The sequence below is a fragment of the Choloepus didactylus genome, chromosome 17 (genome assembly GCF_015220235.1).
Source record: "Choloepus didactylus isolate mChoDid1 chromosome 17, mChoDid1.pri, whole genome shotgun sequence".
NCBI classification, from domain to species: domain Eukaryota; kingdom Metazoa; phylum Chordata; class Mammalia; order Pilosa; family Megalonychidae; genus Choloepus; species Choloepus didactylus.
Window position 1 is genome coordinate 1,743,645 of NC_051323.1, and position 14,364 is coordinate 1,758,008.

The 14,364-nt window shown below is 40.3% G+C and overlaps 1 protein-coding gene across 2 annotated transcripts in view; it reads left to right on the plus strand.

Moving 5' to 3' along the window:
• Positions 1–14,364, plus strand: part of LOC119512376 (zinc finger protein 252-like) — a 73,313-nt gene that overhangs the window by 43,139 nt on the left and 15,810 nt on the right. The window lies entirely within an intron of this gene.

The following is a 14,364-nucleotide window of genomic DNA, read 5'->3' on the forward strand; positions in this document are numbered from 1 at the left end:
TTGCATCATGTGTAGAAAAAGTCCAACAAAATAAATGCCCAAATAACCTTCAAAGCATACATCTAGGAGAAAGAGCCTGCCATACAGATGCTTTTGCAAAAGTGTCTAGACAGAGTTCAATTCTTAGTATGAATCAGAGGATTAATAGTCCAGAGAGACCCTTCAAGTGCACTGAGTGTAGAAAAATTTTCAACCAGAACAGAACACTTACTCAGCATTATAGAGCTCACACTGGAGAGAAGTCCTATGAGTGTAAAGAATCTGGGAAGATTTTCAATCAGCACTCTATCCTTAGCAAACACCAAAGCATTCATACTGGTGAGAAACCCCACAAATATGATGAATGTGGCAATGCTTTTAGTGCTCATTCATACTTTACTCAGCATTGTAAAATTCACACTGGAGAAAAACCCCATGAGTGTAGTGAATGTGGGAAAGCTTTTAGTACATGCTCATCTTATATTCAGCATCTTAAAATTCATACTGGAGAGAAACCTCATGAGTGTAATCAGTGTGGGAAAACTTTTAGCCATAGTTCTAATCTGATTCATCATCAGAGAATTCATAGTGGAACAAAAGCATACAAGTGTAGTGAATGTGGGAAAGCCTTCAGTAGACAGTCACACCTTGTTCAGCATCAGAGAATTCATTCTGGAGAGAAACCTTATGGTTGTAATGAGTGTAACAAAGCCTTCAGTGCACGATTATCTCTCATTCAACATCAAAGAATTCATACAGGAGAAAAACCCTATGAATGTAATGAATGTGGAAAATCTTTTAGCCTGAACCGGACACTTATTGTGCATCAGAGAATTCACACTGGAGAAAAACCCTATAGGTGTAATGAATGTGGGAAATCCTTCTGGCAGCGCTCACAAGTTACTCAGCATAAGAGAATTCACACTGGAGAGAAGCCATATTCTGCAATGAGTGTGGAAAATCATTCAGTGCTCGACTATCTCTTATCCAGCATCAGAGAATTCATACTGGAGAGAAGCCTTATGGATGTAATAAGTGTGGGAAGACCTTCAGTCAAAAAGGACATCTTATTCAGCATCAACGAATTCACACTGGAGAGAAACCCTATAAATGTAATGAGTGTGGAAAAGCTTTCAGTCAGAGTTTTAATCTTATTCATCATCAAAGAACACACAATGGTTAGAAGCCCTATGAATGTAATGAATGTGATAAAGCCTTCAGTGTGCTTTCTTCCCTGGTTCAACATCAGTGCGTACATAATGGAGAGAAACCCTATGAGTGTCATAAATGTGGAAAAGCCTTTATCCAGGGCTCACACCTTATTCAGCATCAGAGGAGTCACACTGGAGAGAAACCTTATCAGTGTAAAGAGTGTGGGAAAATTTTTGGACAAATTTCTACCCTAATTAAGCATGAGAGAATACATAATGGAGAGAAACCCTATGAGTGTGGTGACTGTGGGAAAGCTTTCAGCCAGAGTGCACACCTTATCCGCCATCGAAGAATTCACACTGGAGAGAATCCCTATGAGTGTAGTGATTGTGGGAAAGCCTTCAATGTTCATTCCTCTCTCATTCAACATTACAGAATTCACACTGGTGAGAAACCTTATGAATGTAGTGAGTATGGCAAGGCATTCGGTCAGCATTCACAATTTATTCAGCACCAGAGAATTCACACTGGAGAGAAGCCTTACATGTGCAATGAATGTGAAAAGTCCTTCAGTGCCCGCCTATCCCTAATTCAACACAAGAGAATTCACACTGGAGAGAAACCCTGTGAATGCACTGAATGTGGGAAATCCTTTCGACAAACTCTCACCTTATTCGGCATCAGAGAATTCACAGTGAAGTGTGAACTTATACATGTAATGAATGTGGAAAAACTTTCAGTCAGGGAATAACTCTTATTAACCATGAGAAAATTCATGAAATTCACATGTGATATGCATGTAATAAATGTGGGGAACTCTTTAGTGCACAATCAGCTTTTATTCAACATAAAGTTCATAGGGGAGAGTGCTTTATTGGATAAATTGTTCACTGCTTTACATTATGAGAGTTATACTGGGGAGGGACAAAGAAATCACTTTATGACTCATTTTGGATGATCAGCTCTTAAGGGAGTTAACCATTTCCCAATAAGCTGCTAAGGTAGGCTTCTGAATTATGTGGTAAACATTCCAAGGGTTGCTCTCTGCTTGTGCTTTAAACAAGTACCACTTAAATATAACTATTTATATAATGTTTTTATAGCACCAAACTTCAAAGTGCAGTTACATAATTCATTTGACCACTTACTTGCCTTTTCTTCCCTTTTTTATAATCTCTGTTAACCTCATATAGGCTTGCACTTTCAAGTGTGAGGGAGTTAAAATTTTTGTTTTGTTCTTTATTTTTGTTTGGGCCTCTTCAAAATGTTTTTGTTCTGTTGTGAAGGGTATGATAACTTTCACCAAAAAGTACCCCTTTCAACATCAGATAATTCACACAGCAGAAAAACCTTAGAAATACAAGTGAAAGTTTGTTAAAGAATGAGTCAAGACTGGTATGTACATTCAAGCTATTGAGATCATACTAAGGAGATGACATATGTAAAATTCATTTTTCTAAAAGATAATCTGGAAAAAAAATAAACCCCTGTGAATTTGGAGGGAAATAGGGACTAAGGAGATACGTAGTGACATAGGACAATACATATAGGTTCTGTTCTTAAAACCAAGGTCAGTGTATTTAATTTCAGTTTCTAAAGGAGAGGTTAGGGATTGTAGCACCTATAGTAACCTCCAAGTTTCCTCTTATTAGACAACCCAGCACCAAGCAGAGTATGGTGAGGGAGGGGCAGGTCCTTCCGCTCAAAGGAGAGGACTCCAGATGAGACAGGGTCATAGTTTTTAGCAGCTTTTTGTAGATAGATATGTTTGTATTTTGTGGAGGGTATTTCTGAATTTGTGACTCCTTGTCAACATGCTTTAAAGGCATTTTTAGTCCTCTGGAGCAATATTGATTAGCCAGTGTGTCCTTTAATTCTCCCACCAGATGCCTGGGGGTGTTGATAAGTATCACAGTTTCAGCTCTGTTCTCCCAAGTACAGTCTGCAGAATTGCTGCCCCTTGTCCTGCTGTGCCTCTGCTCTAATTCACTTGTGTGTGTTTCACCTCATTACCCTCAAAACTCACATTCTGCAAGAACTTCTACAGCATTTTCCTCCACTTCTTAGTGGCAGAAAAAAGGTTAGCATCAAAATGGACAGAAACAGGGTAATATACATGATAAATTCAGCAAAAACCATCTGTAAGAACAGTTGTAGATATGAACCCCTAAATGGAAATCTGACAACTTGAAAGTGGTAGAGTGTTTTGATGAATACGCTGTAAGCCATGCATGCAAAACACCTCAGAAGAGGAGGGCCAGTTAAAATCTGGGTTGTTATAAAGAATGGTACTTGGTGTATAAGAATCAGGTTAGCGTAAGTAAGTAATGAATTTTTCATGATTTGGACTTTCTATTCCTTTTTTAACTGCAAGTTTTATTGAGATATATTCACATCCCATGTAATCCATCCAAAGTATGCAATCTGTGTCTCACAGTATCATCACCTAGTTGTACAATCATCACAATTTTAGAACACTTTCATTACTCCAAAAAGAAATATAACAGATGTAAAAAAGGAATCCAAAACCACTCCATACCCCTTACCACCACCAACACCACCTCCCCACCATTATAGACCCCTAGAATTGGTGTGGTACGTTTGTTACTGTTGAAGTAATATTAAGATACTGCTGTTAACTATAGTCCATAGTTTGCAAGAGGTACTTTACCCCCATATACCACTCTGTTATTAACTCTTTGTACAAGTGTGTACATTTGTACTAGCTCATGAAAGAACTTATTTATATGTATAGTGTTAATCATACACATTGTCTTCCACAAATTTCACTGCTACACAATCCCATATTTTAACCTCTAGTTTTCCTTCTGGTGACATAAATGACTAAACAACCCCTTTCAACTATATTCACCTACAATTCAGCTATTTATAATCCCAATAACAGGCTACTGTCACCTCTATCCATTTCCATACATTTAAGTTCAACTCATACCTATTAGGCAACCCCTACCTCTAACCTTATTCTATTTCTTGGTAACCTGTAGTCTAAGTTTTATGACTGAGTTTACATATTCTAATTAGTTTATATTAGTGAAATCATACAATATTTGCCCTTTTATGTCTGACTTCACTTGGCATTATGTCCTCAAATTTCATCCATGTTGTATGTTTTAGTACTTCATTCCTTTTTACTGCTGAATAGTATTCCATCATATGTATATATCACATTTATTTTATCCATTCATTGGTTGATACACACTTGGATTGTTTCAATCTTTTGGCAATTGTGAATAAGGCTGCTATGAACATTGGTGTGCAAATGTCTGTTCATGTCCCTGCTTTGAGTTCTTCTGGGTATAGATATGTTGTTCTAATGAGGTAATATAGTTTTCTCTTACCTGTGCTATGTAGCAGGTAGATGAAGTCTCCTATCAGATCTTTATGTATCAGTAATTCTCACAACAGGCTACATGGGATTATTATAAAAAACTGATGATTAGTGCTTTGAGCCTTGGATGTTACTAACTTGCTACTCATTGAACTAGTACAGCAGTTTGTATGGTCAGCCATCCATGAACTTACTTTTGTAACATGACTGGATGTGAGAGCCAGAGATATTGTGGGTGTGGAAAGGGCCCTTACCTTTCTAGACATGTACTGCAGGAGCTGACCAAGCACTAAATCGTCCTAGCAGACAACCATCAGGACAGAAGAAGCTGGTGAGTCATGGGGATCAGCAGGACCCTAGTCTGTCTGTGGGGTGGAGGTTAAATGTTTACTCCACAGTGGTTTTAATTCATTTTAATTCTGGTGTTTGAGTATTGCCAGCATATGTGACTATTAAATAAAGATTCAAGAGCCTTTGGACCAGCATTTACTGTAAGGAGAAAGGATGCCCCATCTCTGAAGGCCCAGACACTGGGTGCTCTGGAGGCAGGTGCTGATTGTGAGTTACTTCATTTTTTTCTCCATCTGTCAGCTTTGTGACACTTCTATTAATGCCTTTGTTTGGTGGACTCTTTAGTTTGATCCATGACCTTAACCTCCACCCCTAGCTCTTGACCCAGAACTGAAGATGTCTCAGAAAGAGACTGAAATGTGGTTTTTCTGCTGTCAAAGATCCTCTGCATTTCAGTGTTAATTTGTGTGCATAGTTCTGTGTTGCCAAACCTACTGGTTATCGTGTGTAGCTGGTATTTCATTTTGTCACCAATTCTTGAGGTTGGATTGAGTTTTATATTTATGTTTACAGGCATTAAATGGTAATGGATGGATTCCATTATTGCCTTTTTTCTTGTAGGAGTCAGAGGTATTTGGTATCACTGGGGAACTATAAGAAATTTAGGACTCAGGTTCCTGCTTCTGATCCTAATTTCTGATGTCCTACCTCTCCAGACAGCAGGATTGTTTTTACAGTTTAACGCTGTAAATATGCAACCTCTTCTATGTATTCTAAGTTGAGTCCAAGGGAACACTGCAGGATTGAAGTTGGAGGGGTTTTGTGAGTATTAGGCCTTGTAGTTTTCAGTAACAGAAGCCTATTAAATAAGCAAAAAAGGGAGAACTTTCTGTAAGTATTCTGGGATGTCCCATGGAACCCCAGGCCATTAAACAACTGGAGTCAGGGATGGGAAAGATGTTGTAATTCACCACACCTGGATTGCATCCTACTCAGTAATTTGTTTCCCTGCAGACATGTTTTCCCCAGTCCAGTGGGCCAAAACTGGCCACCCACAGTTCCTAGGTTCATATCTGCTTCTTTGGAGAGACCTGTCAGAATAAACCCAGGAAATTATTGTTTGACTCCTTTTTTAAGGAAAGGACCCTGGCCAATTTTTGGCCATGTGTCAACTCATGTGCTGATAAACCTGCAGGACTCCAGTATATATCGTGGCCAAGGATGCAAGGTTTGGAAGGGACTCTGGTCCATCTAAGTTATCAACCCCATCCAGCTGGCTGTCTCCATACAGGGTCACTGTAACATGTGGGTGAAGAGCAATTCCTTGAAGTATTGAGCAATTGGAAAATGCTATAGATGATGACCTGGGGAGGAGACAGCCACAGGACTGATGGGCCTTGGGAACAGGAAAGGGCTAGAGTGGAACCCATTGTTCCATCAGCAGGAACTGTGAACACCCAGTGGAAAGCTCTAGGAGGATGAGGTTCCAGAACTGGGGGATAGGTTCCACCCCATGGAGGCTGCGGGCCTCCAGGGAGCACAAAGCAGGTGCCTGGGTACAGGAGGAACATGAGGGTCCCAGCAGTATCAGCCCTGGCATGGCCAAGTCTTATCTCAAAGAGTATTGGGCTAGGTGCCTCAAGTGGTGGAGTAGCCTGGAAAGAGTGAGTGAAGAGGTATAGTGGAAGTGGGTGTGTGTGTCTTACTGTCTTACTGCAGTCCATGGAGATCCTTGGATGAGGGCATCTAAACTCAGATCTCAGCTGCCTGAAATGGGGGACCAGGCTCTGGAGAAGAACTGGGGTTCACCTTTCATGGTAGGAATCCAACACTTGAAGAAGTGGCCTGAATTGCTGACATGCCCTGTCCCTAGTGTGGGGGCTGTATCAGCACCTGGCCCCAAGGGTTTCTGCCACCACATGTGCCTGAAGCCCTGTGATGGAAAGAGCTCTCTGGTCAGCTTTCACCACTGGCCTCTGCTACAAAACCTACCAAAGCTTCTCAACCTCCTGAGGTCTAACAATAGCCAAGCTTTATGAAAATGTGGTCAAGCTCATTAGTAATCATGGAAATGCAAAACTACATCACAATGGGATGCCATTTTACATTCCCCAGATTGGAAAATTTTGTAGTCTGACAATAACAAGCCAATCATCAGTTGCTCATTCTCCACATACTCATACCTCCACCCCCCTGCCCTTGCCCCACCCTCTCTGGCTTTGGGGAGACTAGTCCTAGGGAAGGGTTTAGATTTCTGCAGCTGTGGATCAGAACCTCTGCTCTCCAGTCACTTGGCTGAAACTCTGATTGCATTTATCCCATTAATAAGGTCTCTCTCGTGTAGGAATTATCTGGAATCTAACAGGGTTCATTTGAAGCTTCTCCTAAATTCACTACGTTCCTGCATTTTTTTTTTTTGTCAGTTTTCTTTTGGACCATTGTAATGGCCTGAACCCTATTTTTTTGGGAAAAAAATATTTCCTTGGTCTATTGCCTGCCTGTTTTTTGCAATGTCTCTCTAACCTGTCCTGGAGCTCATACATGCCTCTGAACTCTGGTTCTTGGAAATATGCTCTATGAGTCTTTCTGAAATGACTCCCTGTGACTCCATTTCTTCAAAAGCATTTTGCTCAGAACAAAGTCTTAATTACCTGTTTTTTCAGCCTTTAAAACAAGAAATTCCAAGTTTGAATGAAAGAAAAAATAAACAGCTGTGAATGAACACAGGGCTTATTTTGAAACCAAGTATAAAAATGATTTTTTTTATGGGCCAAGACTCCAGTCATTGTTGGGGAGAGCAGGAAAAATCAACACAGGTCTGAGCTTTCAGAAACACTGTCTCACAAAATTTTTAATAATTTTAAAAGGCACAAAGATCAAATAGTCAAATTTTGTGTACCATTTAAATATTACCTAGTGTATGTCATTGGTTTTGTGATTTAAGCCACTACATATCTCAGAAAGCAAATCCTCTAATGTCCTTGCATTCCAAATATAAACTAGGTCAGAACTGTGTTGCTTGATTGAAACTTGGCCTGAGTTGCCTGGCATGAACAAGGCTTGATCCTGATTTCTCTTAATGATGTCTTAGTAGTATGTGATGCTGGCAGGTCTTTTTCAATATCATCGTTACAACCTAAGTAGTAGGAGGTAAGTAGAAGGTAAGGGAGAGTAGAACTGAGTTAACCAGTGTGGTGAGTGGGGTGGTGGCCATGCAGAGTAAGTTGAGTCAAGAGAAGGAAAAGAGTCAACAGAAAATTGAAGGTAGCAGGGGAAATAGGCTAAAAGAGGAAGTAGGGAATGTATGGGAATGCCTAAGTCAGACTAAGGGAGAAAATTTTGTATTTGTAGGATGAATTTCAAGGAATAGTTCTTGTCCAAACAATATCTAATGAATGAAAATCAGGTCACTGTAATGAGGAAAATGAAAAACGCCATAGTCCTCATAGGACTTTGGTGAGAATTAAGGTGTAGAGGGACATGTTCTGGAATGTAGTAGGCAACAAGTGAGGAGAAGCAATTACCATGACCTCTAGCTATCCTTCATTAAATGAGTTCTGAGCTTGGTTTTCCTTCCCCAGCCCTCTGCACACTTGGGAGAACAAGACAAGTCTCATTTATTGGTGATTCCAATATGCATTCATTCATTCCACATTTCACCAAGCATTTATGTTAGATACTGAGATACCATAAGGTGTGTATGGAAAGAGGGTCCATAAGATGCAAGCCTTCATGGCCATGGCACATATAAATTTGGACTCCAACTTAATACCATATACAAAAATTAACTGAAAATGGATCAAAGACCTAAATATGAGTTGAAAACATAGGTGTACATCTGTATGACTTAGGCCTTGGTTTCTTAGCTATAACACTAAAAGACCAGCAATAAAAGAAAGAAACATTAGAGAAATCAGACTTTATCAACATTCAAAAACTCCTGTGCTTCAAAAGGCACCATCAAGAAAGTAAGACAACCTACAGAATGGGAGAAATTATTTGCAAATCATATATCTGATAAAGGTCTGATATCCAGAATATATAAAGAAGTCTTAGAACTCAACAATAAAAAGACAAATAACCAAAGTAAAAAATGGACAAAGGACTTGAATAGACATTTCTCCAAAGAAGATATTCAAATGGTCAATAAACACATGAAAAGATGCTCAAACATCATTGGTCATCAGGGAAATGCAAATAATCAAAACCACAAGATACCACTTCCCATTCATTAGGATGCCTATAATAATTTAAAAAGGACCATAACAAATGTTGGTGATGATGTGGAGAAATTGGGACACTCATACATTGTGGAATGTGAAGTGGTACAACCACCATGAAAAACAGTATGGCAGTTCCTCAAAAAGTTAAAGTTATTTTACCATATGACCCAGCAAAATTCCACTCCTAGGTATTACCCAAAATAAATGAAAACATATGTCCACAAAAAAACCTGCACATGAATATTCAAGCAGCATTATTCATAATAGCCAAAATATGGAAACACCCAAATGACAATTAACTGGTCAATGGATTTTTAAAAGTACATTCATATGAAGGAATATTATTCAACCATAAAAAGGAATGAAGTACTGATACATGCTAAAACATGGATGATCTGAAAACAATACGCAAAGTGAAAGAAGCCAGACACAAAGACCATGCCTTGCATGATTCCATTTTTATGAAATATCCAGAATAGGGAAATCCATAGAGACAGACAATAGATTAATGGTTGCCAGGGGATGCAGGAAGTGGCAATTGGGAGTGACTGCTAATGGGTATGAAGTTTCATTTTGAGGTGATGGAAATGTTCTAGAATTAGATGGTGGTGATGGTTGTATGACATTGTGAATATACTAAAATCCACTGAATGGTACACTCTAAAATGGTGAATTTTATGGTATGTGAATTATACCTTAGCCTTCAAAAAAAAAGTGGAAGCATAGGAATTAGCTGAGGACAGGGGAAATACCCCCTGAGACAGGGGGAAAACCCAGCAGATATGAGTTAAAACATAGATGTCTTTGAAAGGGGAAAGTTATGAAGTTAAGAGGTTCACAAAGGATGACCTTTTTCCAATTGATATAGGAAGATAGAAAATACCTTAGAAGTGGCAGGATTTATGCTTTGAGCATTGCAAAGTTCTGAAATTGCCAATGAGAGGAACAGGAAATGCTGAACGGGGCAGAAAAAAAGGTCTGCTGGTCAATACAACCATTCCTTCTAAACTTCTTGACTTTTCTGTGTGAGTATGCAGAAACAAGACTTTCCTCCTCAAAGCTCTACCTCAGATTTCAAGGATAAAGCCCTTGTGATTTATCTCTGGCTCCAGCAGCTCCAATTTAATCTTCCTCTTTATCAGGAATCCCCTTATCTTGTAAGCATAATCCTTACAAGATAGACAAGGAAACAAATGTTTGGGAACACACTTTAATATTTTTAGAGAAAAAAGTGGTATTGAAGGCAGAAGAGATAACTAAATATTTGGGAGAATTTAAAGAAAAAAGAGCACCTGCTCCAGACTGACCTCCACACACTTTAGAGGAAACAGGAAAGCACCATCACACCTTATTCAGAAAGCTGTTGGGACTGGAACAGAGAAGAGGCAGACTAAACAAAATTTTTTCTCTAAGGCAGGGCATTTTCTAGGAGGGGTGAGGAAGCTGCCTGGTCAGTGCCTATATATCTGATCTCTAATCAGGAACATAGCCTGGTGGCAGAACTCAGGCTAAAGGATGTAAGTTGGGGTGATGACTTATGGGTGATGCAAAGTCTAGTCCAAGACCTGGAAGGAGTGGCATTCCCTGGTGGAAGGAGTAGCTTGCACCAAGACCTGGGGTGGGTGGGGGACAAGGGGGTGCATGTAGGTCTGGAGGCAGTGCAGGGATGGTAGGGGGTCTCCTGTTAGGTTGCAGAGGGGAGGCATGAGTCAGATCTGTCCTTGGGTTCCAGATGCACCTTTCCCCTCTTGTAGGGCTCCTAGGAGACACTCACCTTCCCCTACGTCCTCAGACATTGGCATTCAGCAACTCCCAGTGCCCCCCACTCTGGCCTTGCCCCTGTATAGCCCACATATCCCACTCTGTGGGCCTCCTTTGCCCCAAAGGAGGTGGCAGACTCCTAGCACTGACTGGGGTTGGGCCTCTGCCTCTAGGTTCCCAGGCTCCAAGCTCCACTTCCTTAACTGGAGATGTGTGGTAGGCACCTTGTCTCACAGGGCTTCATCTCTAGGTGACCCCCTCCCCGGATATTCCCCAATTGCTTTTCATGCAGCCTGGGGCCAGAGCACAGTCACGTCCCACACACTCTCCCAGACAGCAGGTGCGCTGCTCATGGGGATCCCACTTGGGCCAACAGAAATGTCCCTTTATTTTTCCTGTTATTCAGCTGCATATGATGATTCTAACTGAGATCATGTAGTCTATAAAATATCTGGTTCCTAATGGTGCAACCTGCCCCAAAGGGGCATAAGAAAATTTGTGGGCCCCAGTTGATTGTTCGCAATAGGTGTCTTCAGGGTGCAGGGCCAGGGGTTCTGTGGTCTCACACAACAAAGCATGGTTCTGCCTCTTGCACAACTGTAATTCCCAAAGACTTTTGTGTGGGTGAAATGCCTTCTATAAGTGTTTGAATCTGGAACTTGAGGGAGAGGGGGAGGCATGGTTTTAAGATGTTTCAGTTTTCCCGGAGTGTAACTGCAGTTAATAGGGAGAAATTTGCACTTAGTTTAATCACATTTTGCAAATTTGAATCACCACCCTCCCAGTGGTGTTTGAGACCTCAGATGCAATACATTTTCCTAGATTTGCAATTAAAGCACCTTATCATGTGTGCAGGCCTGGGAATGCACACATGGAAACAGGTTGCTTTTGTCATGGGTTTGTCTCTTTACACCTCAAACCTATAATCTCCATTAGAAAAGACCTGAGCCTTATCAGGTCATGATTCAATGGATTTGGGCTTCATCAAGCAACCTCCCACTCAAGTAAGAGTATAGAGACAGGTGGAACAGTGTTTTCAGGGTCTTCAGTGACCAGTCACACATCATACATAGTCTGGGATGCAGGGAAAAGCTGAGATCACAGCAAAATCAGTAAGTTCCCCCAACCAGGGTTCTGGTGCCCCTCCCTGCCCAGACCTCTCAGACTGTCTTACAGCTGCCTCCCTGAAAGGAAAAAAAAAATCTGGGAGCAAGGAGGGCTCAACCCAGCCTCAACTGCAGAATTAACAAACTAACTTTTTGAGCTGGTGTTGCTAGAGAAGGGCTGGACTCTGGCAAGGGGGCCATTACAAGGGGGCACCCATTCACTGTATCCAAAAAGGCTGCTTTATTTTTCCACATTTTGCCCCTCCATTCTTGCTCTCTGACTTATCTTTTTACATTTCAATAGCCCCCTGGCAAGGGCAGAATTAAAGTTGTTGGAGAGTAGTTATCCAGATAATAGCCCAAAGTGCATCTTTAAATACACTATTCTGACACTGACAAAACTTCCAGGCTGGGGAAAGTCTTTAAAAATGACTTCTTTTTTTCCTTTTCTTTTTTTCCTTTTTTTCTTTCTTTCTTTTTAAAATAACTATTATAAGTACCTCTTTTCTGACATCTGCAACTGGCCTCTGAACCCAGGAAATGGAGAGCTGAAATACTTCTGGCAGACAAAGCAGTGGAGTCTAGCAGGGGAGAGAATTCCCTGAAGGGCATATAACTTCCCTAAGAAGAGGGGAGCATCATCCAGCTCAATTGGCAGCCCTCCCCCAAGAAGCTCAGACCCCAGGGGCTGGAAATCAGAACCAGCTTCAGTCACCCATGTCCCCAACAGGGTCAGAGTCAGCAGGAGAACTAAAGACACCACAAATCCTTACACTGGTGAGGGAGCTGTGGGCTGGCAAGTGACACCTGCTGGACAGGATAAGAAAAGCACGGAGACTAAAGGCCTCACAGGAGGGTCTCATTTTCAGAGAAACTCCATACCCACCTCCTGAGACCTGGGCCTCTCTGGACTGGGAAAACCTGACTAGGGTTGACCGTATCTCCTCAGATAAAAAGGCTATATAGAGGCAGGGCAAGAAACAGAAAAGCAAAAGGTGAAAAATTCTGATCAACTAAGTAAAACCTAAGTTAGAGGTCTAAAATAAGTTGAACAGAACATCAAAGGATAGAGAACAAAGCCAAACAACAAGAAAAACCTAGGTAAAAGAGTGAAAGTGAGCTCCAGAATAAACTTAAGATAATGAGTCACACTAGGAAATGCAAACTTATGGACCATCAAAAGGAAAAAAAACAAAACAAAACACTTCAACTGAGATACAGGAACTGGAACAAATAAATAGATCTCCTAAGTCAATTCAAAAATCAAATCAGTTAGCTGAGGGAAGATATGGAAAAGAGATGAAGGATATAAAGAAGACATTGGATGACCATAAAGAAGAATTCATAAACTTAAAAAAGCAAGTGGCAGAACTTATGGGAATGAAGAGCACAATGGAGGAGATGAAAAACACAATAGAGGGATACAACAGTAGATTTTAACAGGCAGAAGAAAGAATCAGTGAACTGGAGTACAAGGTATTTGAATTCATACACACAAAAGAAGAGATGTTGAAATGAATGGAAAAATATGAGCAAGGTCTTAAGGAGCTGAGTGACAACATGAAGCACACAAACATATGTGTTATGGGTATCCCATAAGGAGAAGAGAGATGGGAAAAGGGGCAGAAAGAATAATAGAAATATTTACTGAAAATTTCCCAACTCTTATAAAAGACAGAAAATTACAGATTCAAGAAGTAAAGCATACCCCAAACAGAATAGATCCCAAGAGACCTACTCCAAGACACTTGATCAGATTTTCCAATGTCAAAGACAAAGAGAGAATTCTGAAAGCAGCAAGAGAAAAGCAATCTGTCACATACAAGGGAAGCTCAATAAGACTGTACAAATTTCTCTGCAGACACCATGGAGGTGAGAAGACAGTAGTATGATATATTTAACATACTGAAAGAGAAAAATTGATAACCAAGAATTCTGTATCCAGCAAAAATGTCCTTCAAAAATAAGGGGGACATTACAATACATTCAAACAAACAGACACTGAGTTTGTGAATAAGAGACCAGTGCTACAATAAATACTACAGGCTGATAGGAAAAGACAGGAGAGAGAGGTTTGCAGAAGAATATAGAAAAGAAGATTATCAGGAAGGGTAAAAGGAGAGCAAGGAAAAAATAAGATATGACATATAAAATCCAGAAGAGAAGATGGTAAAAGAAAGTACTGCCATTATAGAAATAACACTGAATGTTAAAGGATTAAACTCCCCAATAAAAAGACATAGACTGGCAGAATGGGTTAAAAAAAACAGGACCCAACTATATTCTGTCTAAAAGAAACTCATTTCAGACACAAGGACAAAAATCACCTGAAAGTGAAAGGTTGGAAAAAGATATTTCACACAACCAGAAGAAAGCAGGAGTACCTATATTAATGTCAGACAAATTAGGCTTCAAAAGTAAAACAGTTAAAAGAGACAAAGAGGGACACTATATATTAATAAAAGGGCCAATTCATCAAGAAAACATAACATTCATAAATATT